The sequence below is a fragment of the Peromyscus leucopus genome, chromosome 4 (assembly GCF_004664715.2).
Source record: "Peromyscus leucopus breed LL Stock chromosome 4, UCI_PerLeu_2.1, whole genome shotgun sequence".
NCBI lineage: Eukaryota > Metazoa > Chordata > Mammalia > Rodentia > Cricetidae > Peromyscus > Peromyscus leucopus.
In genome coordinates, this window is record NC_051066.1 from 943,980 (window position 1) to 960,032 (window position 16,053).

Genomic DNA, 16,053 nt, shown 5'->3' on the forward strand with positions numbered 1-16,053 from the left:
TCAAAATGCCAGATCACACTCTCAAGTTCAAGTTCCCAAGATTAACGTCACAGGAAATCACACCACTAACGGATGTGCCCCAATATTACTTCTTTCTGGACCTTGGGTCTAAGAAGGTTACAGGTTTGGTCTGAAAATGGATTGTGTATATGTCACCAAATTCAGACAGGAATGGGGGAGGTTCCTGGGGGGGGAGGGGGGAGGGGGCTTCTACTAACATTTTCAAAAAAAGAAAAAAGAAAAGAGCCAGGCAAGGGTGGCGCACGCCTTTAATCCCAGCAACTGAGAGGCAGAGGCAGGTGGATCTCTGATTCAAGACCAGCCTGGTCTACAGAGGGCGTTCCAGGACAGCCAGGTCTACACAGAGAAACCCTGTTTCAAAAAACTAAAGAGAGAGAGAGATAAAGAGAGGAAAGATGACATTGGTATTACCTGGTGACGGAACTGAGATCCACTGCCTGCTCAAAAACTGCAAACCCCTTTATAGATACCCAACCATCCTAAATGATACCTTGTTCCACAATCTCCCTGCCCTCAGAGCTAAAAGGACTAGCAAAAAGGTATGTGCACTTTGCTGCCTATGATGACATAGAAACAAGGCCTATTTTTACCTCTGCAAATCACAGGCCAGATGGAGAGAAATCTATCGATGCCAGAACGGAGGCTGAGCCCTCCCATAAGATCTATTATTTCACACCTTACGTTAAGGCATCACATTGCAAAGGACTTTGCAAATGTTCATCAATTTGCAGACGTTCTTGGAAGGAAGATAACTTTTAATGCTGGAGGACACAGAGCTGGGCAGGCACAGCCCAAACCACACAGGTCCTTACACACAGTCCTCCTGCCAAACATCAGAACGGAAATGAATGAGGAAGTGACTGGGAGACCCAGTTCTGAATGACAGGTGACAAGGAGCCTTTTAAAAAATGATCATGTCAGATATTCAGAATGAGAGCGAGGCCCTGAGGCAGTTCACTCCCCATCTCCCCACAAGGTCAGAGGGCTGGGCTCTTCCTAGGGCAGAGTCCAGCTTTGTCTGCAATAAGGACTAAGAGGTACCAATCTGAATCTAGGCTGTTTATTTAATTAATTTATTTATTTACATGATGGTGTCTTATCTAATCCTGGGTAACCTGGTACTTGCTATGTAAGTCAAAGCTGGCCTAGAACTCAAAGCAATCCTTCTGCCTCAGCCTCTCATAGTGCTGGGATTATAGGCATGAGCCACCACACCTGGCCCTAACCCTATCTAATCTTGAATGGTTCACCAAGCCCTCCGCCCTCACCTCCCTTTCTGGTTCAGCCTGAGAAGAGGAGGGAAATATTATTCCCCTTTTGACAATGGTTTGCCCGCTTGGAAAGACTAGTCCCTCCACTCTGGTGGCTCGGTGGCCTTTGGAAGACCTCTCCTAGCATGCTGGAACCCAGCAGGAAAGAGCAAACACAATAAAGGTAGCCTGTGTGTCTTCAAGTTAAGAAGGCTGGTCCCAGAATCAGAGATATGAGTTTAAATCCTGACTTCATCATTTACCAGCTTATCAACTTACCTGGATATTGACTTTGCAAGTACAGGGGAAGACTACAGACTCTGTCTAGACAAGTCTGGGTTCAAATCCCGGGTATACTGCATACTCTACAGTCTCTCTCTGTCTTGGGCACCATGACAGTCCTCATCTTACAGTGTTGTTGAGCACATGGGAGGAAATAACTTCCAATTTTGTGCACCAAGCCCGGCACAGAGCATATCCTCAACAATGGGAGCCACCAGTCACGGTGCCACTTCCCAAACACTACGCCAGCCAGTTCATCTCTCACAGTGTCCAAATAGAGACAGGTACCTCTGACTTACGGTGAGCCCTAACTGAGTACACGAGTGGTCAAGTCCTCAGCGCCCAGGCTGTGCACCTTAGGAGGTGAATGTCAAGTCCTGAGCCCAATGGAAAGAGGAAGGACCTCAAAAGCAGGCAGGTGGCTCAGGTTTTGGTTGCCTCCTTCTCTCGGCTGGCCCAGGGACATATGCTTGATCTCTGTATGATTCAGATTCCTTGTGCACAAAACCAAAAACAGAGTGGGATGCCAGGAGAGTTAAGGACCCCCAGAACCATTTTCAGCACACAGTAGGTATTCCAATAAATGATTCAGCCCCATTCCCTCCTCCTTCCTCACTCCACATGCCACCTGGGAAGGCCAGACTCCATTTCTAGAAACAGCTCTAAATCCTAACCACTGCTTAAGTCTGAGACTTGAGTTCTCAGAGATAGCAAAATGACTTTTTAAGTCACTTCTGAAGCAGGCCGGGCTCAGAGTCTCAAACCACGGGGACCATTTTAAATCCCAGGCCTTTTCTTCTGGGAAGTTAGGCAAGAACCTTCCAAATGTTTGCTGTGGGGCCCTCTGCCAGGGAGTGACTCACTCCTCCGCTCCCCACAGGCATATTTTATTTGGGGGTGGGGGATCCAGGGAGAGTCTGGCCCTGATGGGGGAGGGGAACAGTTCCAACACATCCAGAAGGTGGGGATTTTTTTTTCCAGTTTTCAGGACAAAGAGGAAAAAAAGAACACGGGTCTTTTTTTGGTTTCCTTCCAGGTTTTGTCCGCTGAAAGACGATGTCCAAAGTTCACTGCTTAAGTTCCTCCTGTCGGAGTCAGGCACCCATTCAATGAAATTCTTCTCCCGTTAGCAACAGGGGTTTTTTATGTGCCCCTTTACACACACCAGACTCCTGTAAGGACATTTTCCCTTCAGAGAGTCAAGCTGCATTTTGCCAGTGGAGAGAAGTTCAGACAAAAAACTTTGTAAAGTTTGCTTTAAAGCAGTTACAACTTTCAACTGAGATTTTCAACACACACAAACTGTCAGTCAAAACCGCAAGGACAGCCCTTAGAGGATGTGTCCCAAGCATGCTGTCACCCATTTGTCTCTGGGGCTCAGATAAATCAGGGGAATATGATTAACTCAGAGGGTCAGGCAGAGAGGGCAATTATCTGGGGCCCTGGGTCTCCCTAGGGCCTAACCAATAGGTATGAGGGCAGAGTCCAAATCTGGCCTAGCTAGAAACAGCCACGAACAAAGCTGGGGAACTCAGACATATTTTGAAAACCTCAATTCAAGTTCAGCGCAGCCCGCTCCCCAGCCTGCGTGGCCATGCAGAGTGTTGCCAAGGCTGGGCTGAGCGGCTTCCACCAGACTCAAACCCTGGGGATCTGTGGGTCTGTCTCTAAGCCCCAGGCACACAGAATCTGGCCCAGGGTCCGCCGTCACAGCACACACACTGGCATACATTGTAGGGTGCTCAGCCTGGATCTTAAACACGTGTGACCACACTTACTCGGGAACGTTCAGACACGTGGGCACATGTACTCCCTGGCACCCACAGTAAACGCTCGATAAACGGATAAGCGGGAGCGTAGCCCGTCCACCCGCACTGATCCACCCCAAACTCACCCCGGGCCCCCGATGTGCACACGCACGCACTCCCGCGCAGCGAGGCGGATGGAGCCCAGCCGCGGACGCCTCGGCCTCCAGCGGGCGTCCCCGCCGTCTCCCCGGGCACGCGCGCGCGCCCACCGCCTCGGGCGACAGCCCCACGCCCTGGCCCGCGCCCCTTGCGGGCCCCAGGCCACTCACCGGCGCCGGTGTCTCTCTCGGCGGCGGGCGGAGCGCGGGTCGCACGCGAGTTGGCGGCGCCGCGGCCGCAGCTAGTCTGCCGGGTTCGGCTGCCGCTTCTGCGCGCGTCCGCGCGCCCGCCCCTCCCCGCAGCGGGGCCGCGCCGCCCCCGTGCGCGCGGCCGCCACGCAGGCTAAGGGGGCGCCGAGGGCGCGCTCCCAGCCTGGGCTCTTAGCCGTCCAGCCCAGGTGGGAAGACTGAGGCCCAGACTCCAAGTCCTGGTCACTGAACCCCTCTACGAGGGCTCTAGACCTCTAGATGCAGGTTCGCACGGTAGCCAACCCATGGACTTCCCCCGTGCCCATGGGGTCCCCATCAGCTGACATTGCCCTATCACAGCTCTAGCCCGACTGCAATTGACCCATCCAGAGAGTGGAGTTGGAGATGAAGTTCACTAGAAAGAGTGCTTTCCTAATCTCAGCATCTGTAACCCCAGCACTGGGAACGTTAGAAATTCAAGATCATTCTTGGCTTTACAGCAAATTCCAAGCCAGCGTGGACTACATGAGACACTGTCTAAAAAACAGTGCTCACTGGGCGCAATAGAACAAATAGTGCTCAAGGCAGGCACAGAAGTAGGCTCCAAGGGTGGATCCAAGTCCCTGCCCCCAGAGCACCAGTGTCTCCTGCTGATGCTGCCTCCCTGGGACTCCAGGCCAGCCAGGTCAATGTGCAAAAGGTTCCTGAAGGAGTCAATGATTCCACTGGGGACCATTCGAATAGCCCGGTGGGAACCTGGGTTTGATCCTCCAGACCCACATGGTGGAAGAAAAGAACTGACTCCAGCAAACTGTCTCTGACCTCCACACATCTTTCACATACATGCACATTGTATGGCCCGTGTTTAAAAAAACAAAAAGTCTTAATCATGAATACGTAACAACCATACTAGGATGTCCAAGCTTCTCTGGGGAGCAAAAAAGGGGACTTCCACATCCGCGCAAGAGGAGATGCTCCTGGCTGGGACAGGAGTTACTGCTTCTAACTAGACTGTCTGTGTGTCCCAGACACCTGCCAGCTGTCCATTAGTTGGCTGCACTGGCTGGGCACAGGGCGGCATCCTGCTGAGTGTACTTCAGCAACCTACTCTTCCACAGGCATCAGGCCACGACCTGTGGGGAGGAAAGGTCTCACTGCTGGCCCCTCTGCCTGCCTTGCGGAGTCCAGGCCCTGTGAGGGAAGTGTCATGCCACCCTTGTGTCCATTTCGTATATGGCATGGATGAGGCTTGTTCCCAAAGTCCCCCAGGTGGTAAGTGTTGAACTGGAAGCAGATGACAGATGTCTGGCTTCAGCACCTTATTGCTAGGCAACCTGGCTCTAAGATGCTGGTATAAGAAAGGTGTGGTCACCAGCCCAGAGCATTGAGGCTGGTCACTGTCCCTGGAGCACAGAACTGACTCTAGCAAGTTGTCTCTGACTTCCACATATACATTGTGAATTGTGGCATGTTGTAGATAGGAAACTGAGGCTCAGAGAGGTCAAGCAAAAGGTCCTAGGTCACACAGCCAGTGATGATCCTTAGAGGTCTGGCTATAAGCAAGCTGTCCATGGTTGAGTGTTAAAATAATCTGAGGCCCAGTCCACAGACCTCCACACGCTCCCAGTGACGTAAAGGGAGAGGGGGAGCAGAGCTTACATAAGGCTTCTGCCGTCTTAAGGGGCAGGTGGGCAACCTTCTTCTCACTGGCTGTGGACCGGCCAGCTGAGATGCTCCGAGCCCTCTCCATTCCCGACAGCACCCATCCCTCAGCAGGGTAGGGGAAGAGGGAAAGGTGCACGGGACCTCAGCCCCAGCCACTTTTGTTTCCACAGGAGTTTTTAGTGAGTCCCAAATGAGTCACTGCCAAGAGGTACTTGCAAATGCCTCCCAGATTTAGAATGGCTGCCTCCTGGGACTCTAGGCCCATCTGCACCTCCCACTGCCGGCCACAACTGGGAATGTGGTCTGGGGCAGGCTCTGGTCTGCCGGGAGACTTTCAGGATGAGGTTGTACTGTTTCATTCTTGCTCTGCAATAGAGGAAGAGAAACCATCTTGACTCTCTCTGTACTTCCTTGGGGAAGCAGCCAGGATCTTCTGTGCTGGCCCTGCCTTTGGCTAACTGTGACCTCTGTGAGAGAGCTTTATCCCCTTAATTCACCGGCTGCAGATGAAGACACAAAGGCTCACGGAAGGAAAGAGGTGTGAGTCTGGGTGGGATTTGCTCCTGAATGAGGCATTGCTGGGGTGTGTGGGCAAGAGGGCAGTTCCGGGAGAGGGAGTCATGGGAACCAGAACCAGACTGTACCTCGACACACTCTGGGAGTAAAGTGTCTCCTCACTGGCTTCTTGGTGGTAGGATTTTAGTAATTTACTTATGCGTCTTTTAGATGGCAGGGGTGGGGGTGGGGGGGAGCTCATGTTCCTCAGGCTGGCCTTGAACTCCTGGGCCTGATCGCTTTCTGCCTTAGCTTCCCAGGAAGCTGGGCCTTGCCAACTCCAGTGGTGGCTAGAGTGCCAGGTTTGCTTCTCCACAGCAGCCTCTCACCCCAAACGTGCTTCCACTTGGAAGAGCACTGGCATGGTCTTCCCGAAGGGCAGGGGTGGAGGGGGGTGCGCGGCGCCCTAGCCCCTCCACCTGGATACCTGCCTGTTTGGAAATGCCCTTGGGGACTCTCACTATCTCACTGTGTGTTGGGGCTCTCCAATCAGGCCAGACTGGCTGGTCAAAGAGCCCCAGGAATCCTCCAGCCTCTGCCTCCCCATTGCTGGGATTAAAACACCACTGCCACACCCACATCCAATTTTCAGGTCACAGTTTCAAATCCTGATTTGAATCCCCCATAATGAACACCCAGAACGGAGCCTTTCAGAGACACCCGTGGCTGTCTTCAGCTTCGCCTTGAGGACCCTCTGTAGAGCCTGTGAACACACAGGAGTTTCAGAGGCACTGGCTGCACTGTCCCTCCACTGGAATGGGCAGCTTGTAGCTTCTAGATGACCACAAACGTGGCAAGAGGCCTGGAGGTGTCATTTTGGCCCCTGGAGTCAATGTATCTAGGTGTAAAGGTCAGAGGTCAATTTTGAACAGTGTCTTAGGAGCTAGTCACCTTGATTTTTTTAAATTTAATTTTATGTGCATGAATGTTTTGCCTGCATGTATGTATGTGTGCCACATGTATGCCTGGTGCTTGTGGAGGTCAGAAGAGGGCAACAGAGCCTCTGGAACTGGCATTACAGATGGTTGTGAACTCTGTGGGTATTGGAATGCTAACCTGGGTCCTCTGTAAGAGCAGCAAGTGCTCTAAACTGCTGAGCCGTCTCTCCGGCGGGCATCTCCACTGGCCTGAGGCTTGTGGACTTGGCCAGGCTGGCTGGTCAGTGGTGCCCAGAGATCTCCCTGTCGTGACTGCACAGCACTTGGATCACACGCCCTGGCACGACTTTGGGCATAGGTGCTGGGCCTAAACTCAGGTCCTCAAGTGTGCTTGGTGGGCACTTTACCAACTGAGGTCATTCTGGAGCCCTTAGTGGGCCTTTACAGCTCAGGATGTTTGTTGTTGGAACACAGAGAAATAATGGCTGGAGACTTGGTCACCTTCCTCTTCTGGCAGAAGGGAGACAAAGGACTCATCTTGGCCCCCTGAATCTCCTTGGAAGCCTCAGAATTCATTGTGCCCAGAAACCCCTACACACCCAGGGCAGACATGGTGCTACCTGCTGTCCAAACAATTACTCATAGCACCACCTTCCACACTTGATAGTGAGTGAATGGAATTGTAACTGGCCCAGTGAAAACAGAACTGAGCAATGGGCCTACTCAGGCCCATTCTTCAAATGAGTCTTCCTATGTGGGCATCCGGTCCTAGGAGGGAAAGTTCATAGATGAGCCAGTGTTCTAATTCTCACCTTTTCTAAATGTGAGTGTGAGGTGATTGGGGGTGTGGGAGGATGTATAGGGGGTGTCTGTACTGGGAGGTGGGGGGCAGAGGAACGCTCATGTCACCTAGTCTGGGGTGTGAGAGGGTATGTGTGGGTGTCTGTACCTGTGTGTATGGAGGCCAGAGAACAACTTTATGTCATCCTCAGAAATGCTGTCACCTCCTTTGAGAGAAAAATCTCTCACTGGCCTGGAGCTCACCAAATCTGGTCCTCCTACTTGCAATACAAGCATTTTACCGCCCGCTGTCTCGCCAGTCCTAACATACATTTATAAGGGGCATGTGGTAGGTCTGGACTGTTTACTTCATCTCTCTGTATTGCCACACATGAGGGGATAGGAGACAAATAAGATATGAACCCGGTCGACCAGTCCTACCCTGATTATTTCTTTCTGGGTATTCAATGTCCTTTTGGCCTTGGGAACAAGTAAAGGAGCCAGGTAACCCTCCCACATTTCCTAGAGGAGTCTCTGCTCGGGCCCTAAGCCTTTCCTGCATGGCCAAGGCCTAGACTAGGCTGGCTGCTCTCAGACCAGATGACAGCAAGGGCTCCTCGGATTTAAGGCCAGTGACACACCCACCATTGATCCTTCAGTCCCAAACATGAAGGGCATGTCCTGGTGGGGATTAGGTGTGGCTTTCTCAGCCCTGGTTTGCTGCGGGGAAGAATGCAATTTTCCTAGCCACCAGCACCAAAAGCCATTTTAGAGGTGATATGGGGAGGAAGATGAATGGAACTGCAAATCTTTGTTTGAGACAAGGTCTCACTGTGTAACCCTGACTAGTCTTGAATTCAATCTTCGTGCCTCTGTCTCCTGAGTGTTGTGATTACAGATGTGAACCACCAAGCCCAACTAAGACCTGGAGTTTTTTGTTGTTTGGGTTTTTTCTTTTTTAGATTTATTTTATTTTTTTTTGTGGATATGACTATTTTGCCTGCATGGATGTATGTGTGTTATATGCCCAAGGAGGCCAGAAGCGAGCATCAGATTCCCTGGAACTGGAATTATAGTTGTGAGGTGCTGAGAATCGAAAGCCAGTCCTCTGCAAGAACAAGTGCCCTTAACCATGAGCCAGTTCTCCAGCCCAAGGCCTGGAGTCTTAAAGGCCAAACTGGGAATTATGGCTATCTCAGAATCCCACCCATAGCTCCAAAGCAGCATCCTCATGCCAAGGGAGAAGCCATCAGCTGAACCCCTCATCAAACAGAAAACCCTTTCCTCTGTCCCACAGGTGTTCTGGGCCCCTGGCTGTTGCAACTCCTGTTGTTTTGGCGTGATTTCCCTGAAAGGATATGGTGGTTCATGCTCACTCTGAAGAGCTTCTGAAGACAGAGGCAGGTACAAGCACTGTGTGGCTGGGAGCCAGAACCTGTGGCTCTGACCGGAATTGCTAAGCAGAGCCCTGGGTCAGGCAGCTGTTTAGCCCCTGCACATTCTTCCTGAAGCCTGGAGCTGAATACCATAATACTGTGACCCATGGCCCTGGGGCAGAGCTGGAGCTAATGATTCTAGCCAGAAACCTAGATTCTGGAAGGAGTCTAGTTCTGCTCCCCAGTTCCTGGTGATGTGGCCTTAAGCCAGGTCCTTCACCCCTCATCAGGAACTGTAGGCAAGAACATGCTTCTTACCAGGCTGGGATTGAGGAGGTACCCCAGGAAAGAACATCACAATCCCTTCCAGGACCATCATAAATGGTCCCAGCCTTAGGGCAGAGAAGATTAATGAGGGAAGAGGACAATAAATGTGTTTGTCCTAGTTTTATAAGACACAGGCGCCTTCAGATGGAAGACTCAAAGACCCAGGATGAACTATTTATCTAATTAATTTAGTGTGTATGTGTGTCTGTCTGCCTGTCTATCTGAGGACAACTTTGTAGAGTCAGTTCTCTCTTTTCCAGTATATGAGTCCTGGGGCTCGAACTCAGTTCATTAGGCTTGGCAGCAGGCACCTTTACCTGCTGAACTGTTTCACCCACCCATGCTGTCCTTTGGCCACGTGGAGTCATGATTAGATAAAAGTCCACCTTCAGATGGACAGAGTCAGGATTGGACAAAAGTCCATCTGCAGAGCACTGGACCCAGCTAGGCCTGTCCGTACAGATTCTTCTAGGCCCTTCCTAACATTCCTTCCTGCTGAGTGTAGGGCAGGATGCCTCTGGAATGAAGGTCATGTGATTTACTATCAGGTAAGTTGTCTTAACAGCTAGCTCTAAAGAGAGCTGGAAAGTGGCATTTTTAGACGGCGTGGTTTTGGGGGAAAAGGGTCTCTGATTCCCATGATTCATTTAGGAGAAGAAAGAGTCTAGCTCCCACAGCTTGTCTCATGTGAGAAAGGAGAACAAGAGACAGGGCCTGCCATTGGCTCAGAGCTCATCAGCTGGGCGGTGATCTAGCCAGAATCCCTGGGATTCTCCACTTCTGCCTCTCCTGTGGTTACAAGCACACACCAGCACAACTAGCGTTTTTTAACACAGGGATCAAACTTGAGTCCTCACTCTCATAAGGCAAGAACTTTTACAGCTGAGCAATCTACCCTTGAAGATTCCCATGCCCAGCTGGGCATGACGCCTCATCCCTGTGTCCCCAGCACTCAAGAGGCGGAGAGAGCATCCATCACTAGTTTGTGGCTAATGCCTCTATTTTGAGGGTGTCATTTTCAGAACTCAATAATACCAAGCCCTTGTATGGAAGAAAATAACATTATTACCAAAGTCTGTGTGTCTCATAGTCTAGCAACTGGTGTGTCGTGTATTAGCTCATCTAATTAACTCAGCATTAACCATCTGCTTGGATATCTGTAGAGCTGAGCTTGTCGTTGTTTTTTTCACCACTTGTTCCATGAAAAGATAACCTATGTAGATTTGTTCTACTGTCCCTGATCTGTCTGCTGTGGTGGAAGGTGGGCTGTGATCCTTATGAAGGGAAGGAGTAGGGGCAGAGGAAGGCAGTGAACCTGCCCAGAACCCCCAAATGCCAGTTTCTGTGGTTGCCTCCCAACCTCTCTCTGCCTTCTTCAGTTTCCATACCCCTTCCATGGGAGCATCACGATTAACACAGAGATAGAGAAGGACTGTTTCCTCAACTGGAGCAGAAAGAGTCAGGCTGAGGATGGAAGGCACGCCCTGCACAGGCAAGCCAAATGCTTTACCGCTAAGCTTAGGACCTCTGCTCCTGATTCCAGTGTGTAGTGGAGTGTGGGCTTACATCAATGGAGAAAATAAATGCTGCTGGGAGGAATTTCACACCCTTACCAGAGAGGGTAAAGCATGCATTGGGTAGCTCCAGCTACACCAGGGACATAGGAACTTAAGAGTTGAGGGAACTGTGAAACCAATTTGGATTTTTAACTCCTTTCTCTTTATGGCTCTGTGACCCTGGACTGGTAAACTCACTTTTCTGATTGATCCTAGAAGCCTAAAGGGGCAGGGCAGGGAAGACATTTGCACTGAGTAGGTGTGGGAACCTTTCTGAACCTTTCTGAACAGTGGTAATTTCTTTTGTCTTGCAGCCCCATCTCCATAAGTAGGTTTAACAAAGGCCTGGTTCCCTGGGCAGCCAGATAGGGAAGGGAGGCCTTGGGTTTCCATTCTCAGGGAAGGCAGAAGCTGAGGCCCTCCACCCAGGCCTCCCTCCACCCAGGCCCCCCTCCACCCAGTCCCCCCTCCACCCAGGCCCCCCTCCACCCAGGCCCCCCTCCACCCAGTCCCCCTCCACCCAGGCCCCCTCCACCCAGGACCCCTCCACCCAGCCTGGCCCACCTCCTCCGCTCAGCAGCGGATGGAAGGCTCGGGTTTCCCTTTGTCCCCAGAGGTGGCATTAAAGGTGAAGGAATGTAGACTCTGCCTACAACAGTGTGTTGAGGGGCCTTGCAGAACCACAGTCTGGGGAGAGGCCCCCCAATCCCAACCAGCTGCAAGCCCAACCCAGCCCCCAATGGGGAGGAAGAGAGAAAAGCCAGTCTGCAGGCTAGAGGCCTTCTTGTATGAACTTCAAGAGGTAAGAATTCCTGAATGGGGTGGACTGGGAGGCAGGACAGCTTAGGCCAGTCCAAGAACAAGAAAGATGATTGGTTTAGGTGCCTCAGAGCAGTGGTGGACCAGATCCCTACAAGGACTCACTCTCATTGGTCAAGGAGTCAGACCTTTACTGAGCCTGTTAACTTCTAGGCTAAAAGCCTCTTGACTTAGTAAACTGTAATAAAGCCTTTCTGGCAGTTAGCAAAACCCAGGCTCAGCAGGGAGTCCCAAACTAGGAAAAAAACACAAGAAGAGACACCGAGCCTAAGAGGTCACCCCTCCTCAGTGCAGACCCTAGTCCGCAAAGCCACACCTGGGACACACAGGTGACAACAGCCAGCACATCCTGCAGAAGGCTTCCAAAAGCTGGGACACAGCACCCTCTCGCCCAAGACACTCCTTACTGCATCTGCTCACGTCTCCATCTCCATTTCAGAATCTCTATGAGTTACCAGGATCGTCGGTTCCTACTTGCCCAAGTCAGCCAGGCTCGCAGCTATTTATTGCTTATGAAGCCACTTTAACGCTCAAGGGGTCCTGGGAGAGCAATCCATGACAGCCAGGGGGCATCAGAGGAAGTGTGACTTTCTGCTACCACTTGTATTGTCTCATCCCTAGAGTGTTCTCCTTCAGTGCACACATTATCAATCTCATCAGCCACTTCGAAGAATAGAGCCTAGACCCAGACAGGCCCTAGTCACCATCACTAAACAGATGCCATATACCTGGGGTATGCAGACTCCAGAAACTTCCATGATGATGTTTGTTTATCTAGATCACCTGTGTGGAGAGCCACATCAGAGATGTATCACCTAAACCATTCAAGAGTCTTCCTGGGCTTAGGATAGAGTGCTTGTTTAATACTCATGAAGGTCTGAATTTGAATCCTTCTGCTGAATATACTAGAAGAGTTCACACATACCTGTAACCCCAGTGCTCGGGAGGCATTTGTACCCTTTTCAGTGTTTTCTTCCACCCCCAGAGCATAGTCTGTGTCCCAGCCTTGCCATACTTGGGGCTCAGAAAATGATGTCCCAAGGGAATGTCTTACAAGCAAACTTCCTTTGGGACCTTCTGCTTCCTGTATCTCACCCTCTTCCTCACCCAAGACAAATCATCAGAGAATGTAGAATTTTTCTTCCCCCAATACAGGCCTAGAAACCAGACCCCACACACAACAATGCCAGCCCTAAAACTCAAAATGTCACTACAACTTCCCCTGCCTATGCAGGTAAGAGACCAAGGAGCCTTTCTCACTGACCTGGTAAGGAAGCATCCCTCCCCACACCTAGGAGGAAGAAATGATACAGTTAAGGGGCCAAAGAGAATAGGAATATGCAGACAGACCTATGACCGAGCTGGTTCTCTCCACTTAGCCCACCTCCATAGCTCACTCCAGTTGGTCTAATCATGTTTCTGCACATGTGTGTGCATGCTCCACTGAAGAAGCTAAGCACACAAATGGTTCATCCCGCCTCTGAAGGCTTCAGTCTGAGGGCTCCTGTGTTGTGCCAAACTAGGATCAAATAAATGTTCTCCACTTCCCTCCTGCTAGCCTGTCTTTTGTTAGGGTTGTTGGTTATGAACATTTATGGCGTGCAGGTAAGGACTTGTCCCTTATGCCATCCCTAGACAAGCATGCCAGGCCTTTTCTGGTCATCAGACTTCAGCACATGCTGTTCCCTTTCCTTGGAGTGTCCTTTCTCCCCACCTCGGAGACAAACTCTTATTCATCCATCAGGACCTGTACCAAAAGCCTTCCCTAGAATATTAATATTCATCTAGCAGACACTGAGGGTTCTGCAGATTGCCTTCAGTGATTTGACAAAAGCCCATCCTTCTGTGAAGATTATCTGACCTCAGACAGGGTTTTTCTTGCCTCTTTGGGTGGCTCCCTTGGCTACAGCCTAAGCCACATGCTGCAATGGCCTCGTTTGGCTGATCTGTCTCTCTGGGCTGAGCTCTAAAGGGCACAGACCAAGGCTGACCCAACTTAGCTGGCCACAGGGCTGGCATCCTGCACACCATTCTTCGTTAACACCTCTCTCAGCTCCCACTGTGCAGTGGGCAGTACTTCCTTCTGTGCTCTGCCTCAGCCCCTCCCCCTCCCTCTGAGGGCACTGCACAGTCTCCAGGTGGGGAAACAGTGCACCAAGAGGAGGGGCGGTTGGCCAAGGCCAGGCAGCAGGTAAGAGTTGACCTCATATGGAAATCTAGTTAGTCTTTCCCTCAGTGTCACTGAATTTGGACAGCTGTGTTTGGGCAGAGGCAGTCTGAGTTTAGGGGATCCCCCAAGCCAGAAGAGGGCTGGATGAAAGAAGACAGCTTATGTCACTTACCTAGTGGGAATCCTACAAGATGGACTGGCCTTTGGTCCAAACCCCTCCATCTGTCAAGCCAAATCTGCCTCCCTGTTGCCCTTGGCATAAACTACAGACTAGAAAATAGTTTTGCCAAGGGGAGGGTCTTTCCAAGACAAACCGAAAGGAGGAGATGGGATTGTCCTTCCCACTCAGTCACATAAACACTAGTGTCTGCAAATGTCCTCTCTGCCCCAGGTGCTACCCATTCGCAGTTGCCCTCAAGGTAGGGGCAGCCCAACCCTGTGTCAGGAGATCTGGGTCCGAAACTAGCACACACTGAACTTGTGTGCCTGTGACCTTGACAAGTCACCCTTCTTTTCACCCTTCTTCTGTCAATCAAAGTCCTGTTGGGAAAATCAGATAGGATGACAGCCCCAGAGCCTGGTCCAGGGCAGCTATCATCTCCATACAGAGACTGCATCAGAGTTGAGGTCTCCCTGTCCATCTGCAGAAAGCCCCTCTTGTCCTTCCCTGTAGACTGAATTGCTGGCAGATTCTCTAGAGCAGACTATGGCATGCCTCTTCTCTCTCTGCTCCCAGGATCCTCCTTCCTCCAAACCAGTGAAGGAGGCCTGAGCCAGTCCAGGCCAGCAGGAGAAGTTGTGGCCCATACCTCCACCTCTGTGGGGGCTCATCTCATGCGAGGCAGAACATGGCTGAGCTGCAAACCCAAACTATTCTAACTTTTAAAAAAGTTGTGTTTTTTTTTTTTCAAATTAGCAAATGAAATATTGGGTTTCAGGAAGCATGTGACCTGTCTCTCCTCCCCCAGCACAAACGCCACTACAGGTTTTACTGTGGTATTTCCATATATACTTGGTTCTTGTTGATCTGCCACTCCGGATCTCATCTCCATTCCCTCCCCTCACCTCCCATCACCACCACCCTAAGTCCAGGCGTCTCCACTCCTCTTCCATATTGCTTGTATTCTATTGCCTTGTTCCCCTTCCTTAAGACATACTTCCCTTCTCATGTTCTCCTTTCTGTTTCATGGCCTAAATATTATATATATATATATTAAAAATCTAGGGTCTGCCCATGACAGAAAACATGCCTTTGTCTTTTTGAGTTTAGATTACTTTGCTTAGTATAATAATTTGAAGATCTCAACTTTTGCCCTGGCTTTCTGGTAACTCATTATATAAAACAAGCTGACCTCAAACTTTGAGTTATCCTCTTTTCCCCGAGTCCTGGGATTGCAAATGTTGACTTGAGAATGTTGACTTCTGAAACACCAAAGTCAGGCTTGTGGTTTCACCACAGGGTTTGTCTAGATAGCTCCCTGTGAGTGGTGTATGTGGGTTTATTTCAATAGGCACGTAATATCCCATGGAAGTTCTGCCATGATCCAGGGACTCGAAGGAGGCTTTTTCTCTTCTATACGGGGAATGAACCCAGGGCCTCCAGCATGAAAAGCAAATACTCAGCCACATAGCTTCATCCTCAGTCCTCTTTTCTTTTTTCTTTCTTTCTTTTTTGTTTTGTTTTGTTTTGTTTTGAGACAAGGTTTCTCTATGTAGTGCCTGTCTTGAATCTCGCTCTTTAGACCAGGCTGGCCTTGAACTCACAGAGATCCACCTGGTTCTGCCTCCCGAGTGCTGGGATCAAGGGCGTGCACCACCACCGCCCGGCTCTCTTTTTATTTTGAGACAGGGTCTCATTAAGTTTCCCAGGCAAGCCTTGAACCTACAATCTGCCTGCCTTAGCCTCCTGAGTAGGTGTGATCACAGGCCTGAACCACCAGGCCTGGTTCTCAGGAGGCATTTTAAGTGAGGGAAGCTTCTGGTCTTCTCTTCCAAAGGCCACAGATTCAGAGTCAGAATCTCACTTATATTTTTTTGGAGAATGTCTTTAAAGCTGTTGGCCTGTTTAGGAGATGGAGAGATTGCTCAGTGGTTAAGAGCACTGGCTCCTTTTCCAGAGAAGCAGGTTTGAGTCTTAGTACCCACATGATGGCTTAATACAGTCTGTAATCCAATCCCGGGGAATCTGACTCCTTTCTCTGGCCTCTTCGGGTACCAGGGACACGTGTGGTACACAGACATGCATGCAGACAAAACAACCATACACATAAAATAAAGTA

The 16,053-nt window shown here is 50.6% G+C and overlaps 1 protein-coding gene and 1 long non-coding RNA gene across 5 annotated transcripts in view; one reads left to right on the plus strand and one right to left on the minus strand.

Moving 5' to 3' along the window:
• Nek6 (NIMA related kinase 6) overlaps nucleotides 1–3,743 on the minus strand; it is a 74,570-nt gene extending 70,827 nt beyond the window's left edge. The window contains exon 1 of one of the 4 annotated variants that reach the window (XM_028856793.2): nucleotides 3,631–3,743. The gene's annotated coding sequence lies outside the window, so the exon portion shown is untranslated. Of the gene's footprint in view, nucleotides 1–3,447; nucleotides 3,529–3,630 lie in introns of those variants that run through there. The other 3 variants (XM_028856791.2, XM_028856792.2, XM_028856790.1) reach the window with 3 other exon arrangements.
• Nucleotides 3,744–5,656: 1,913 nt separating this feature from the next.
• LOC114682784 overlaps nucleotides 5,657–16,053 on the plus strand; it is a 56,450-nt gene continuing 46,053 nt past the window's right edge. The window contains exons 1-2 of the long non-coding RNA XR_003733091.2: nucleotides 5,657–5,851; nucleotides 8,824–8,930. This is a non-coding gene — a long non-coding RNA (uncharacterized LOC114682784). The remainder of the gene's footprint in view (nucleotides 5,852–8,823; nucleotides 8,931–16,053) is intronic.